This window comes from Pleurodeles waltl, chromosome 6 (assembly GCF_031143425.1).
Source record: "Pleurodeles waltl isolate 20211129_DDA chromosome 6, aPleWal1.hap1.20221129, whole genome shotgun sequence".
In the NCBI taxonomy this organism is placed as follows: domain Eukaryota; kingdom Metazoa; phylum Chordata; class Amphibia; order Caudata; family Salamandridae; genus Pleurodeles; species Pleurodeles waltl.
In genome coordinates, this window is record NC_090445.1 from 607,806,515 (window position 1) to 607,819,587 (window position 13,073).

General features: G+C 42.2%; 1 protein-coding gene across 3 annotated transcripts in view; it reads right to left on the bottom strand.

Moving 5' to 3' along the window:
- The window catches only part of KIF21B (kinesin family member 21B), a 357,661-nt gene that overhangs the window by 172,332 nt on the left and 172,256 nt on the right, over nt 1-13,073 (bottom strand). The window lies entirely within an intron of this gene.

The window sequence follows — 13,073 nt, forward strand, 5'->3', positions numbered from 1 at the left end:
TACAAAATCTTTAGAAAATAAAGAGTGAAGACTTGCCTGGCATCAGGACGAGCTGCCCCTGTGTTCCTGGCACTGCATTTGCCACCTCTGAGGCCAGGGGTCGCAAAGGCAGTGTCAAGGGTCGAAAGGGCTAGCCGGGGGTCGCAGGTGCGACCCCTGGCGACCCCTAAATGGCGTCCATGCATGGGCAAAAAAAAGCAGTAGATTCCCAAAAGGAGGCGATCCGCAGAAAACGTTTAAGTAGAAGTTTCATACTACTTATATTTTCAAATGTGGCAATATAAAGCTTCAATGTGCAGAAACAACACTTTTGCGGTTTGTTTTAGCTATATAAAGAAGATGCCCGGAATTCAGATGCTAAATGTAATTAAAAAAACAATCTAATATATTTTTGACCTGGTTTTTTACATCAGAAAATGAGTTCTCGCTGAACACTTTGCCCAAGGCCTGCTATCTTCTACTATAAAGAATATGACACAAGAAATAGTCATTCTGCCGATGCGACACACTGGAAGGAAACAAGCTGTGTCCAAGGCTTTGCAGCTCAAAGACACGTGTTTCATAAATTAATACTAAATGTTTTTAAGCCATATTTGTGGCTGCAAACCTCTGTTTTTACACGACATTAAATGATACACATGTTGCCTGTCACCGACTGACTATTTATAGAAGATAAGGAGAGTGCGAAGCCCAAGGGGAAGGCGTCAGTCATCGCTTATATTGCTTATTTCTTAAAATCAGTCAAACAGTACTGTTATTTCTTCAAAGTACAGACTGAGGTCATGGCACATTATTAACTAACGCAGTATCAAACCTCAGTCGATGGCCTTTAAAAAAGTGTTGCTCTTATTCCAGACTTACTCTGAATCTGGTGTTTTTCTGCCTGGGGATGCCTGAAGTCAGGAAACAGTGCCTTAAATATTACTCAGTAGTATGTGAACGATGTTATAATACAAACCATCTGGAGAGAAATAAAGGGATTCGATGCACGATTAATATAATACGCCTCATTTATTGTATTATGGACTCGCTGGTCTTTCTCCCTCCTTTGACTAGATCCCAAATTTCGCAAACAAATGCTATAACCGCTTCGGTCATCTTTTAATGAGACTGTGATTCTGTAACTCTCACATGCACTACATAGACATGGCCAGATGGTGGCAGTTGAGGACCAAATATTGTAAGGGAGCGTCAGCGAAAGAACATACCTGTGAAGTATGTGTGTGTCATATATTAATCTAAAATGCAATAAAAGACGTCTGGAATTTTAGTTTTATCGTAGTAACATTGGAAGATAGACTAACCCCAGGAGTTTAACTCTCCTAAACCAGCAACGCATGTAAAAATAATTGAGATCCCTGTCAGTTCATCGCAGCATCAAAACTTGAACAAACGAGCGTTGGCAATGCCACTGCTCTGGCTGACATTTGAATGTCCATCGACAGTCACTCAACACTCATTCTTACACTGATGCATCTATGCACTCATCCAGTGACTCATGTTTTCATTCACCAACTTAACCATTCAACAACAAAACACACACACAGCTTAACAAACATATGCAAGAAACAAGTAAACATAAAAAAAGACAAGCCAGCATTTAAACATGGCATGCGTTCGCTTTCAATAAAAATAAACTTAAACTTTGCAGCAGCCATCTTGCTATAGCATTACACATAGTGTATTATTGTTTTAAAGTTTAAACACGGCTGCTACATTTAAAAGATACGTCTAGACCATCTTAAAGCGACAAAACTATGATTCACTATGCACAATACTATTACAAGCTGTCCACTCAATAGACATTGCTCTGGGTAGCAAACGTCGAATGGTATTGTGCAGAATGTATCACTGTTGTACAGATACAAGACCAAAATTATGTTCTTAAATGCAGTGGCCATCTTATAACAGTAAACCATTCCAAGGTGGCTGGTTCCAATGGTTCTCACGTTTCTCGAGTTAGAGCTATTAGCGCTATACATTCCTAAATTCCTATTGGTCTTTTCTTGCCACATAAAATGAAAAGTAAAACAGTTGAAATAAGTGAGCCGTTTCAAAGCACCACAGCCACCATGAGCATGAAGAAGTGACACAAAAGGAATAAGAAGTTTGCTCACAGTCAAACATATCGGGAAAAGTGCAATTATCCATGAAACAGGGCCAATGGCCAAGGCAGCAACAAAACTGCCCCAAGGAGGGACAAACGTAAAGCATTTACCAATGATAACAAAGGATTTTTGAACTGCAAGCGTATGAAAGAGCGATAGTGATGGGTGTGCGATAGGTGTGGCTAAAAGACCATAGATAGATTACAACAGGCCAGAGCGCTCATGCGCTCAACCTAAAAAGAGAGAAGGAAAAAAAATAAAGACCAATGAAAGGAATAAATGGAAAACTAAGGGTCTGGTGCCATCTGCCCTGCTACTGACGTCCAACCATTTTCAGGCAGACGTACTTATGTGATGAGGCTAATTTCACAGTTCAATAGAGTAAGTGGATGAATTAGGACAACCGTTCCCCATGCTCTTTGCTGCAATGGGTACAAGTACAATATGAAAGAAAAGGGGTGACCCAAATTCCCTCTGCCCTAGTGTATGTATTCATGTATATATTTATTTTTATAATTTTTTAATACATGGACCTGGCAGAGAATTAAGCCTGGTATGTCCATCTCACAATCTAGGAGTGACTACCACAGCCCAAATCAGATGATACATATGGAAAATGTCACTTACCCAGTGTACATCTGTTCGTGGCATGAGACGCTGCAGATTCACATGCTGTGCACATCCCGCCATCTAGTGTTGGGCTCGGAGTGTTACAAGTTGTTTTTCTTCGAAGAAGTCTTTTTGAGTCACGAGATCGAGGGACTCCTCCCCTTTCGGCTCCATTGCGCATGGGCGTCGACTCCATCTTAGATTGTTTTCCCCGCAGAGAGTGAGGTAGGAGTTGTGTATATAGTAATAGTGCCCATGCAATGGAGTAAGTATGTATGTACATAATGTGACTAAAAGTGATATATTTACAAATTTACAAATGTACAAGGTTAATTTTTTTGTCAACTTAAAACGGCTACAGGCTCCCGGGGAGGTGGGATGGCACATGTGAATCTGCAGCGTCTCATGCCACGAACAGATGTACACTGGGTAAGTGACATTTTCTGTTCGATGGCATGTGTAGCTGCAGATAAACATGCTGTGCATAGACTAGTAAGCAGTTATCTCCCCAAAAGCGGTGGTTTAGCCTGTAGGAGTTGAAGTTGTTTGAAATAATGTCCTTAATACTGCTTGTCCTACTGTGGCTTGCTGTGTTGTTAACACATCCACGCAGTAATGCTTGGTAAATGTATGAAGTGTAGACCATGTGGCTGCCTTACAGATTTCAGTCATTGGTATGTTTCCTAGAAAGGCCATGGTGGCACCCTTCTTTCTAGTGGAGTGTGCCTTTGGTGTAATAGGCAAATCCCTTTTTGCTTTTATATAACAGGTTTGAATACATTTAACTATCCATCTGGCAATGCCTTGTTTGGATATTGGATTCCCTGCATGAGGTTTTTGGAAAGCAACAAACAATTGTTTTGTTTTGCGAATTTGTTTGGTTCTATCAATGTAGTACATTAGTGCCCTTTTGATGTCTAATGTATGTAATGCTCTCTCAGCTACAGAATCTGGTTCTGGAAAGAACACTGGGAGTTCCACTGTTTGATTTAAGTGGAACGGTGATATGACTTTAGGTAAGAATTTAGGATTTGTGCGTAGAACTACTTTATGTTTGTGTATCTGTATAAAGATTTCTTGTATGGTAAAGGCTTGTATTTCACTTACTCTTCTGAGAGATGTGATAGCTATTAGAAAGGCTACTTTCCATGTTAAGTACTGTATCTCACATGAGTGCATGGGTTCAAATGGTGGACCCATGAGTCGTGTTAATACGATGTTGAGATTCCACGAAGGAACTGGTGGTGTTCTTGGTGGAATAATTCTTTTCAGACCCTCCATAAATGCTTTTATGACTGGGATCCTGAATAATGAAGTTGAATGCGTAATTTGCAGATGAGCTGAAATTGCGGTGAGATGTATTTTAATGGATGAAAATGCTAATTTTGTAAGTGTAGTAGGTAGCTTACGATGCCTCTGGCAGAGGCGTGTAATGGTGGAATTTGATTATTATGGCAATAATAAACAAATATTTTCCACTTATTTGCATAGCAATGTCTTGTGGTTGGTTTTCTAGCTTGTTTTATGACCTCCATACATTCCTGTGTAAGGTCTAGATGTCCGAATTCTAAGATTTCAGGAGCCAAATTGCTAGATTCAGTGATGCTGGATTTGGGTGTCTGATCTGTTGTTTGTGTTGAGTTAACAGATCTGGTCTGTTTGGCAGCTTGACATGAGGCACTACTGACAGGTCTAGTAGTGGTGTGTAGCAAGGTTGTCGTGCCCAAGTTGGTGCTATTAGTATGAGTTTGAGTTTGTTTTGACTCAATTTGTTTACTAGATATGGAAGGAGTGGGAGAGGGGGAAAAGCGTATGCAAATATCCCTGACCAACTCATCCATAACGCATTGCCCTGAGACTGAGCCTGTGGGAACCTGGTTGCGAAGTTTTGGCATTTTGCGTTTTCTTTTGTTGCAAACATGTCTATTTGTGGTGTTCCCCATCTTTGGAAGTAAGTGTTTAGTATTTGGGGGTGAATTTCCCATTCGTGGATCTGTTGGTGATCCCAAGAGAGATTGTCTGCCAACTGGTTCTGAATTCCTGGTATGAACTGCGCGATTAGGCAAATGTGGTTGTCAATCGCCTAATGCCATAGTTTCTGTGCCAAGAGACACAACTGCATCGAGTGTGTCCCTCCTTGTTTGTTCAGATAATACATTGTTGTCATGTTGTCTGTTTTGACAAGAATGTGTTTTTGGGTTATTATAGGTTGAAATGCTTTTAGCGCTAGAAATACTGCTAGTAGTTCCAAGTGATTTATATGAAGCTGTCTCTGCTGATCATCCCATTGTCCTTGGGATGCTGTGTTGGTTGAGGTGTGCTCCCCACCCTATCATAGAAGCATCCATTGTGATTACGTATTGAGGCACTGGGTCTTGAAAAGGCCGCCCTGTGTTTAAATTTATATTGTTCCACCATTGAAGCGAGGTGTATGTTTGGCGGTCTACCAACACTAGATCTTGAAGTTGACCCTGTGCTTGTGACCATTGTGATGCTAGGCACTGTTGTAAGGGCCGCATGTGTAATCTTGCGTTCGGGACAATGGCTATGCACGATGACATCATGCCTAGTAGTTTCATCACTAATTTTACCTGTATCTTTTGTTTTGGGTGCATGGCTTGTATTACTTTTTGAAATGCCTGTACCCTTTGTGGACTTGGAGGGGCAATCCCTTTTGTTGTGTTGATTGTTGCGTCCTAAGTATTGTTGTATTTGACACGGCTGTAGGTGTGACTTGTTGTAGTTGAGTGAGAAACCTAGTTTGTGAAGGGTTTCTATGACATACTTTGTGTGTTGTGAACACCGTTCTTGCATATTGGTTTTGATTAACCAATTATCTAGGTACGGGAACACATGTATTTGCTGCCTTCTGATATGAGCAGCCACTACTGCCAGGCCTTTTGTAAAAACTCTTGGCGCTGTTGTTATCCCGAATGGCAACACTTTGAACTGGTAGTGTACTCCTTGGAATACAAACCTTAAGTACTTTCTGTGGGAAGGATGTATAGGTATATGGAAATATGCATCCTTTAGGTCTAGTGTTGTCATGTAGTCTTGTTGTTTGAGCAGTGGGATCACATCTTGGAGTGTCACCATGTGAAAGTGATCTGATTTGATGTAAATGTTCAGTCTTCTGAGATCTAATATAGGTCTTAGAGTTTTGTCTTTTTTGGGTATGAGAAAGTACAGGGAGTAAACTCCTGTTCCTCTTTGATGAATTGGTACTATCTCTATTGCATCTTTTTGCAACAACGCTTGGACCTCCAGTTGTAAGAGTTCCATTTGTTGTTTGGACATGTTGTGGGTTTTCGGTGGGACATTTGGAGGGAATTGTAGAAATTCTATGCAATAACCATGCTGGATAATGGCTAGGACCCACGTGTCTGTTGTTATTTCTTCCCATTGTTTGTAGAACTTGGTTAGTCTCCCCCCCACTGGTGTTATGTGTTGGGGATTTGTGACGTTGAAGTCACTGTTTATTTTGTGGAGTTTAGGGACTCTGGAACTTCTCTCTACTCTTTGGGAACTGTCCCCCTCTATTTTGTCCACGAAAACTTCTTCCCCGCTGATATTGGCTCTGATAAGTGGGCCTTGTTTGTGAGGTAGAGGGTTCTGTACTCTGTCCCCGAAATCCCCCTCGAAACTATGATTTCCGAAAAGTGCCTCTGCTCTGTGGGGAGTAGAGTGCGCCCATGGCTTTGGCCGTATCTGTGTCTTTTTTTAGTTTTTCGATAGCAGTGTCCACCTCCGGCCCAAACAACTGCTGTCCGTTAAATGGCATATTCAGCACGGCTTGTTGTATTTCCGGCTTGAATCCTGATGTACGCAGCCATGCGTGTCTCCGTATGGTCACTGCTGTGATTACAGTTCTAGCAGCTGTGTCCGCTGCATCAATTGCTGACCGTATCTGATTGTTCGAGATACTCTGTCCTTCCTCCACCACTTGTTGTGCTCTCTTTTGGAACTCTTTGGGTAGGTGTTCTATGAAATGTTGCATTTCGTCCCAATGAGCCCTATCATATCTAGCCAGCAAGGCCTGTGAGTTGGCAATGCGCCATTGGTTGGCTGCTTGTGCCGCAACCCTTTTTCCCGCAGCGTCGAACTTGCGACTCTCCTTGTCTGGAGGTTGTGCGTCTCCTGAGGTGTGTGAGTTCGCCCTCTTGCGAGCTGCCCCTACCACCACTGAGTCTGGTGTTAATTGCTGCGTGATGTACACAGGGTCTGTTGGTGGCGGCTTGTACTTCTTCTCCACCCTTGGAGTAATGGCCCTGCCCTTGACAGGCTCCTGAAACACTTGTTTGGAGTGTTTCAGCATTCCCAGTAGCATATGGAGACTCTGGTACTGGCTATGTGTGGACGACAGTGTGTTAAATAAAAAGTCATCCTCGATAGGTTCTGCATACAGGGTGACATTATGAAACGCCGCTGCTCTTGACACCACCTGTGTGTAGGCCGTACTGTCCTCAGGTGGTGACGGTCTCGCTGGATAATAGTCGGGACTGTTATCTGATACCGGCGCATCATAAAGATCCCATGCGTCGGGATCATCCTGACTCATCCCAGTATGAGTTGGGGACTGCATCATTGGTGGAGTGGCTACCGGTGATGGTTGTGGTGAACGTTGTGGAGGTGGTGGCGGGGTTATTTGTCTTGCCACCTTTGCCTGTGGCTGCTCGTCTTTCTCTTGGAAGGCAAGTTTTCTTTTCATTCGAATTGGGGGAAGAGTACTGATCTTCCCTGTGTCATTTTGAATGTGGAGCCTTCTTTGATTGTAATCTGGCTCCATTGTCACTAGTTCCTGTCCGAATCTGTGTCCTTGCATTTGTGAGGACAGGCCCTGTTCCTCTGTGTAGGAACTTGATTTCGGTTCCGAGGCCGGATGTTTCGGTATGGAAACCTTTTCGGCTGTTTTTTTGGGTTCCGACTACACTTTTTTGATCTTCGGCGTACTGATCTCTCGGTGCCGACTCGTTTCGGTGCGCTCTCTCGGTGCCGAGATTGCTCTGACCCGGTGTCTCGGGGTCGAGTCTGCTCTGTGCCGGTATCTCGACCTGAGTCGGATGACTTTGACACATGCGTGCCCTTTTTCGGTGCCGATGGTCGGTCACCTATTTTTCGGGTTAAGCCATGGCCTGCCAGCGGTGGCGTCCCCTGGGCTTTTGTGTTTTTTCCGTGAGTTTTGTGTATTGACGTCTTACTCACGGTTTTCGGCTTCTGTTCGGGATCGACCTTGTCCGAGTCCGAATCCTCAATGGAGAAGGTTTCTTCTTCTTCCTCCAAGTGTTTTTGTCCTGTCGGCGCCGACGCCATTTGTAGTCTTCTTGCTCTTCGGTCTCTTAACATCTTCCTCGACCGGAACACTCGACAGGCCTCACAAGTATCCTCTTTGTGTTCTAGAGACAAACACAAATTACAGACCAGATGCCGATCTGTATAAGGATACTTGTTGTGACATTCGGGGCAGAAGCGGAATGGGGTCCGTTCCATTAGCCTTGAAGACGCACGTGGTCGGGCCAACCAGGCCCCGCCGGGGAATCGAAAACCCCGAAGGGCCACCGGAGCTCTTCAAAATTCAGTGTCGATCTGTTGTAACTAACCCGATACCGAACGCAAACAATACCGTCAAATTTTCTGAGATTTTAACTAACTTTCCAAACCGAAACGCGGAGCGAAAAGGAACACGTCCGAACCCGATGGCGGAAAGAAAACAATCTAAGATGGAGTCGACACCCATGCGCAATGGAGCCGAAAGGGGAGGAGACCCTCGATCTCGTGACTCAAAAAGATTTCTTCGAAGAAAAACAACTTGTAACACTCCGAGCCCAACACTAGATGGTGGGATGTGCACAGCATGTGTATCTGCAGCTACACATGCCCTCGAACATATATATATCATCTGAAATAACTGAAACACTCATGCCTGATGCTTTTATCATTGACTTGTCACCATAGTCACGTCTACTATATTGCAATGTATTCTTTCCCACAAAGCAGCTGGCAGGCATACATACATAAAATGCAAATATGTACAACATTACAGCTGCTAAAACAATAAACCACACTTCCTAAGAGAGGTAAATGAAGATTAACAAAGTGCAAGTCTTGGTAGAGGGGGTAACAAACACTAAACCCCACGCTTACTACAGTAATCTGTGTGATTCTGTGCAACAAAACACAGCTCTACATTCTTCTACAATCCACCTTTTAAGGTCTATTGGTGGTTTTAACATATGTATTTCACAAAAAATGCATCTTTCCTAGGGTCTTTATTGTAACTTTTCATCATAAACACATGAGACCTATAGCCTTGATCACTGTTATCACCGTAACCAAATCAGTGCTGCTATATCGAGCATAAGCTTTCCTACAAGGCAAAAAGAACAAGCCCTCTTTTTCAGCAGTAGCACAGCACCTGCTGTCCAGTCTAATGCTGTGCTCATGGAATTGATATGTCGACTCAACAGTCTTACAATAGTGCTTCTTATGGCTCTGTCTGTTATTCACATTAACTGTGCTATCAAGTCAGATCTAAAAGGTGTCTTACTATCAAATGGCTTGTTCTCTGTGGACCCACTTGAGAATGTTCAGATATTATTCCAATTCAGTTTTGCGTAAGTGCAGGTCCTTTGTACTGCACAAGAGTCATCTGCTGAAGAGCTGTTTAGTAAGAAAATTGTTGTATGGGAAGATAAACTGGACTGCAACAGAAGCAAAGTGGAAAATGAAAGTGGGAGAAAAGGCCAGGAAAGGAGTACCTGCAAAAAGTCATGTGAAAACAGACCTAAATGTTGAATTCCAACAAGGAAAACTGACCTTTCAACACGTGATACTGTGTATGACTTGTTGAATATTTGTCTCTGAATCATGTACAACATCATGTAGTATAGTGTGGTGTTTAGGATAGGAATTTATAGTATACATAGAAAATAAATAGCGTTTGCAGCCAACACCCAGTTGTCGAACTCAACAAGACCTATCGACCTTTCCAGCTGTGTCAACTCATATGTCAGCTTATATGAGTACATAAACTATGTGAACAAAAAGCCAGGGCACACCAAAGCAAATTCCGTGTGGTTGATCCAAGTGGTCATTCACTTAAAGTCGAAGTCCAAAGAACAGGTGAAACTGGACATTTATTAGCGGATGAAAAGGTGTGGTCAATATTCAGGTCAAAGACGACATGTGTTACAAACAATACAAAAAACAGCCAGCAGCCGACACGTGTTTCGTCTCCTAGACTTTGTCAAGGCTTCAGATATACGAGGATATAAAAGTAGAAGCATAAAAAAGTAGTTCCATGAAAGGTGTGCCTGAATTTCAGTCTCCAAGTGGATCAAAGCTATCCAGATAATGGAGGTGAACCAGCGTGTTGTATTGAAAATTCACCATTTTGTCTTTAACGTAACAACACATGTTACAGTGTCCACATTTGTATGATCCCGCAGTGGTGTAGGTAACCAGGTGTCTTTCAGGTCTGGTGGTAGAAAACTGTGACAAAGGTACTTACGTAGGGCAGGTCCCCTACTGTATGTGATGCAAGGTTTGGATGGGAGACTCTTGTTAAGATGCCCATCTGCTAGCAAGAAAGGCCAGTATCTCTGGAGAATTTTGTATATATGTGAACTCAGTGCATTGTAAGGAGTAATGAGAGAAAGGGGTCTGTGTGACTTTTTCTTAGTGGATGGAACCAAAAGATCAGATCTTTTCACATGGCTAATTCTATTGTTAGCTTGGAGCAAAATATTGTCGAGGTAGCCCCTATGTGTGAAGCGTGTATTCACTGTTTCAATTTTTCCAGAAAAACAGTGTCTTCACTGCAATTCCTCCTAATTCTAGTGACTTCCCCATAGGTTATTGCATTCATTTGTGAGACGGGATGGGAAATCTTGGCTGGAGTTGCATGCTGTTGGTTTCCTATACAGCTTGGAGCAGATTTTATCCCCCTTAAAGTATAAGGTGAGATCTAAAAAGTTAACTTGAGACATTCTGTGTTCCCGGAAAGAGTTATGTTGAAAGTATTCGTATTAAGATGATGTAAAAAACGCCCAAGTAGGTCAAGGCAGGCAGACCAGAATAAAAGGACATCATCAATGTATCTTCCCCAATATAGGATGTGTTGGGTCAAATCTGGTGAGCACTCCCTCACTATGTGTGACAATTCGTAAAAGCTTATGTATAGGTTGGCAAAGGACGGGGAAAATGTAGCCCCCATTGCAACCCCTTGGATTTGTCTGAACCATGTCCCGTTATGGATAAAAATATTATTATCCAAAACCAATTTAATTAGGTCAATGAGCATGTTAGAGTGTTTCAAAAAAGGAGCATCACGAGTATCTAAGAAATGTTGAATGGCAACCAGGCCAATGTCTCTCGGTATGCACCTGTAAAGTGAGGTGACATATAGAGTAACCGAAAAATGTCCCTCAGTCCACTCAAAGTCACTCAATTTGCTGAGAAGGTCTTTGGTGTCCCTTATGTATGAGGGAAGGTTGATAACAAAGGGTTGTAGGAATAAGTTAATGTACTTCGAAATTCTCTCCATGGGAGAGCCTATACCCGAAATGATGGGTCTGCCAGGTGGAAAAGGACCTGATTTGTGTATTTTGGGTAAAATGTAAGTGCAAGGGGCAGTCGGAGTGTGATTGAATAAATATTTGAATTCCAAATCTGTGATGAGGCATCTGTCCCTCCAAAAAATTAGTCTTTGTTGTATGCGTTCATTGACATCCCTCAGTGGGTTATGTGATAAGGACAAGTGTGCATTGGTGTCATTGAGTTGATGGTCTATTTCCCCAACGTAGTCCAATTTGTTCATAAGGAAAATGTTGCCCCCTTTGTCGGCTTCCTTAATGATTATGTTTTTCATGTTGGTAAGGGAGTGGAGGGCTTCTCTTTCAGGACCAGTAACGTTGTGTATGATGTTTTTGCGACCCGCACGGTATTGATGTTCTAACTGGTATAGGTCAGATGTGACACGTTTATAGAAAATATCGATAACATTATCACTTGCTAGACTGGGTGTGAATTTGGAAGAGGTTTATCAATATTCGGATACTGGTCAATATCCAGGGCAGATAAAATCTCCATCAGGGAGGGAGAAAAACTCGACGTATGTTCCAAAGAAAGAAAAGTCTGGATATCTTTTATGTCCTTGATGGCCAAGTTGCTAACTGGGCACGGAGATGGTATGTGAGAATCAGACCGAACCGTTTTACCTTCAAAAAATTTACAAAGTTTACATTTACGAATAAATTTAAACAGGTTGACGTGTAATTCAGTGAAATTGGGTAATGATGAAGGCACGAAACCCAAACCTTTGCTCAAGATTTTTATTTGTTGTTCACTAAGTTTGACATCTGTGAGGTTAACAATTGCGATCTCAATGTTCGTATCTAGGTCAGTGTGGGTTATTTCTGCTTGTGGGTGGTAGATCTCGTGATCATCCCTTCTCGTTCTCTTGTTAAGTCTGTACATTTTTCTCTTGGCTCTCCTGGTGGGTTTGTATAAGCCTCTTCCCTTTTGCGATTTAGTATTCGTCCCTTCCTGTACCTTTCTAGTTCCAATAAAAAAGGAGATTTGTGACTAGTAGAGACGTTGGACTGGTGTGCTATGTTAGTAGTGTCACTATCACTTATACTACATGAACTCGAGAGATCTGTCTCACTCGTGGAAGCAATGGAGGTTGCACCCACAGTTGGCATGTGCTGAATTCCCTCATGTTTGTCCAATTTAATATTGTCAAATTTTCATGCATAGGTAAAGACTCTCCCATTTTTGTAATCACTATCGTCTCTTCTGAGTTTACGTATTTTTTTGTCCTTAATGTATTCCTGGTGTTTATGTAACACTTCTTTAAGTATCTTATAGTTTTTTTATTTGGCTTCTGGAAGATTAATTTCCTTGATTTCCTTTTCTAGTGTGAGGATGTCCTCTAGAAGTTTATCTCTTTTAGACTGTGCATCACAAATTAGAATATCCATCATACCAAAAGAAGAGGTAACTAGAAGGTGTTCCCACTCCTTACGAAGTTCAGGTCTCAGGTCTTCAAACGAGGGGAATGGGATAATGCGCAGGCCCCTAGGGATTTGTTTGTTGTCTATATATTTTTGTAAAATGGTGTAGTCCCACCATCTAGATAACTCTTGTTTTTTCAAACGTTCTAGTTTCACAAATTTTATTCTTAAACCTTCTTGTTTGGTGGGCAGTGAATGTGTGGTTGATAAGCTTGTACCAGCTTGGAAGATCTCCACTAATAGCGCATCCCTATTGTCATCAAATGTAACCATATTCATAGACCAATTGCAAATATCCAACCAAGAAACCTCAGTATAAAATGCAATATCAAATAGTCAAAAC